Source organism: Dendrobium catenatum, unplaced genomic scaffold (assembly GCF_001605985.2).
Source record: "Dendrobium catenatum unplaced genomic scaffold, ASM160598v2 fragScaff_scaffold_1067, whole genome shotgun sequence".
Classification (NCBI taxonomy): domain Eukaryota; kingdom Viridiplantae; phylum Streptophyta; class Magnoliopsida; order Asparagales; family Orchidaceae; genus Dendrobium; species Dendrobium catenatum.
Genome location: NW_021319529.1, coordinates 264,746 through 268,860, shown reverse-complemented (window position 1 = coordinate 268,860; position 4,115 = coordinate 264,746).

The window sequence follows — 4,115 nt, the reverse complement described above, 5'->3', positions numbered from 1 at the left end:
ATTAAAGTGATTCGTAAGTAATTAATCTAAGAAAGTGATTTACGATGCAAAGTTTAACTTTTAATGATTTATATAATAGATTATATACTAAGGACGGAGAAAGATATAAGTATAAGTTAGCCAAACAAAGAGATATGAGTAGTAAGGATTTAGTTCAAGTAAAGTGCATTAAGGATGAAGATCAAAAAGTACTTTCCTTAGAAGATGATATTCAACAAAAATGGATGATGTATTTTGCTAAACTTTTTAATAAAAAATGTAAAAATACGATTGACTTTAATGACTTTACCACACTAAATAAAAATAAATATTTTTATTTTTATCAGCGTATAAGTAAAACTGAAATTAGAGAGACTTTGAAGAAAATGAAGCATGGAAAAGCTGTTGGACGTGATGATATTCCAATAGAGATGTGAAAATGCTTAGGAGATGAAGGAATTTTTTGGCTTACTAAACTTTTTAATGTTATTTTGAAGACTAAAAAGATGTCTGATCAGTGGAGAATGAGAGTGTTAGTTTCTATTTTTAAAAAATAAAGGTGATGTACAAGAGTGTGCAAATTATAGAGGAATTAAGCTTGGTACGTTATGAAAAAATTATCTTGATCGGGCACGAATCTTGAGGCAAAAATAAAGTTGGAAACTTCAAAAATTAAATTCGGGAGCACCTGAACTCCGATTTCAACAAACTTACAGTCAAACTGAGCGTCTCGAAAATACGAACCCAACGACACCAAATTTGACTCAATCCGAGTCCAAATGAGTTCAAATCAAGGACCCAAAGCACTGTTGGAAGGTTCGAACCCCAATTTGAGTTACCAAACGGTCTCCGATTTTGGCAAGCTTATAGTCGAATCGAACGGCTCGACGAAACGAATCCAACGAGCCCAAGATCACCAGATTCCGACATCACTAAAGCCTTCAAATGGCTGACGAACAGTGTTTGATCAAAGGATTCAATATCGGCCGTCCATTCAACCACTCCCTATTCGCCTCTGATCTCACACCTATTTACAAACCATGCCACTCTAAAAAAATTATAAATAGAGCTCTCATTCTTCACAAGAGGACTCAAGCTAAGAGAGAGAAGAAGAAGAGAAGAAGGAGGAGAATCAGCTTCTCGACCACCGCCGGAGTTCGTCCTGTTGCCCGAACACGTCGGGATTCTGCATGATATTCGAGAGAACACCGGAATTCTACCCAACTTCCATGTCATGCTGAAATTCTTTCCAATTAACAACAGAATTCCCTCCTGATATTGAAACTCCGCCCAAGTGAAGCCGGAGTTCTCCTCTGCCACCAATAGACGTCGGATTTCTACCCGACGTCGGACCTTCACTCTTCGCCAAGTTTCTACCCGACGCTGGACTTTTACTGGCTATCGGACTTCGCTGGATGTCTATGCGAAGATGGATTTTTTTTCTTTATTGGACTTCTACCTGACGTTGTCCTTCTAATCTTCATTGTCAGACAACAGTTCTTCTGACCTCCGTCGGCAACCGACTACGGTCCTCCTGACTTACGTCGCCCGTCGACTACAGTCTTTCTGACATCCGTCGCCCGTCGACTACGGTCCTCCTTACTTACGTCGCCCGCCGACTACAGTCCTTCCGACCTCCTTCGCCAGCCGACTACGGTCCTCCTAACTTACGTCGCTCGTTGACTACAGTCTTTCTAACATCCATCGCCAGGCGATTATGGTCCTCCTGATTTATGTCGTCCGCCAACTACAGTCTTTTCGACATCCGTCGCCCGTCGACTACGATCCTCCTTACTTACGTCGTCCGCCGACTACAATCCTTCCGACTTCCGTCACCAGCCGACTACGGTCCTCCTGACTTACGTCGCCCACCGACTACAAGCCTTCCAACCTTAGTCGCCGGTCGACTACGGTCCTTCCAACCAAACGAACACGTCAACAATAACTCTTTGTATTAACATCATATAATGTACTCCATAAGATGTACATCAAGCTAAGGCCTTCCCCCAAGGAAGGATCTCATTTGTAATCAACTACAATACTAGTTGATTCATTCAAACAGGGCTATGCCCCGTGGGTTTTCCCCCTTTTCAGGGGTTTTCCACGTAAAAATCTTGGTGTCTCATAAATTCTAGACCCTCTCTCTTATCTGATTGCGTGCCAGATTTACGTACAACACTAAAATGAAAAACTTTATATTTCTCTACCGCCTCGAATACTCTTGGACGCAACAGTTTGGCGCTGTCTGTGGGAAAGTGATTCCTAACTGGGGGCAATTTTCACTCCAATCTCAAAAGGTCGTTCATTTCAACTTCTTGACTTTAGCCTGTGCTTCATCAATTTCATGAAAATTAGATCCGAACTGGGGGGCAACCTTGACTACAATTTTAGTCAAGAAGATCCCTCTAAGACTTCTAAAATCAAGACAATATTTAAGGAAACTCTCGGCAAATGCAAGGAAGCTTCCAATTAATTTTAAGCCATGTACAATCCTTTACTGGACTTCTACTCCTTGGGCAAGGTCTTAATCTCGACCTCAAAAAGGCAGTAACGGTCTAAAGATAGACCATTCTTTACCTTTGAATCGGGATACACGCGGCGTTCTCCCCCTCCCAATCAAGGCAAAATTGATCCCATGGAGGATCCGATTCGACCTCTTCCACACAGGTTAACATCATCGAGCAAAGGCTCTGACATACTCGGATAGGTCTTACATCTTTGGTGGATTCTCTCGACCTCTTCCATACAGGTTAACGTCATCGAGCAGGGCTCTGACATACAACCTCGGATAGGTCTTACATTCATGGTGGATTCTCTTGACCTCTTCAACACAGGTTAACGTCGTCGAGCAAAGACTCCGACATACAACCTCAGAAAGGTCTTACATCCTTGGTGGATTCTCTTGACCTCTTCCACACAGGTTAACGTCGTCGAGCAAAGGCTCCGACATACAACATCGGATAGGTCTCACATCCTCGGTGGATTCTCTCGACCTCTTCCACATATGTTAACATCATTGAGCATAGCTCTGACATACAACCTCGGATAGGTCTTACATCCTTGGTGTATTCTCTCGTCTTCTTTCACAGAGGTCAGCATCATCGAGCAATATTCTGAGCTAACAAAATTCTTTCTATAAAGATTCTATGAAATATCATTGGAGTTATATTGCAAAAATTGTACAGCAAGTTTATTTTTGCAAGAATCTGAAAGTAAAAAGTACATCGGCATCAACCATACAAGTTACTATCATATCCTTAGTGGATTCGAAAGACTCCTTCTCTATTACACACAAGTATCTCCTACAACTTCTTCAAAGAAACAATACAATTATGTCTTCATCAGGCATCAACTCAGTTAATACTATACATCTATCGCCAGAATGTCGGCATAACCCACTGCTCCGGCCCCTTGAATCAGGGATATCTGATGTCGGTAAACTTCCGCATGGATGTTTATTATCTTTGTAAAATGCAACTAGACCACCGTCATCATCGGCTCTTTGCCTGATATTCGTCGTCGGTCCTTTACATGGTACAAGTCAACATTGGCTTCTCGCTAGACTGCTACTTGCAACGCACCCTCGAACTCTCTCCTTTGGCTTTATACTCGGTCGTTGACTGCTAATGAGCTTCAACTTGATCGTCCATCGCCGGCAAACTTTCGCTCAAATGGCGTTGAAATTCGCCCCATCTACTCATCACTTCTAGTTCTCCTCCAGGACATAATCACCGCTAGATCTTCTCAAATCACCATCACATACAAGCAGCAATTGATTTTCTTCCGTCAAGGGTTGTCTATTAAGAAGATAGCCTCTCATCGCGACTTTTTCTACACAAGAGAGGGGCCCTGAAGCTTGATAGGGGAATGCCGCCTATCTACGATAGTGGAATGCCTTCAATGCAAAAAGAAGAGGATAAGAAATCCCCTAACTTTTGCACGAGAGGAGGGGCGCTAAGTCGAGCAGGGGAAATTTCCCACTCGAAATTAGTGGAAGGCATCAACCGTCAGAAAGATAGAGGGGCGGAAGAGATCCCCTAACTTCTGCATGAGAGGAGGGACGCCAAGTCGAGTAGGGGGAATTTCTCACTCAAAAATAGCGAAAAGCCTTAACCGTCAGAAAGCTATAGGGGCGG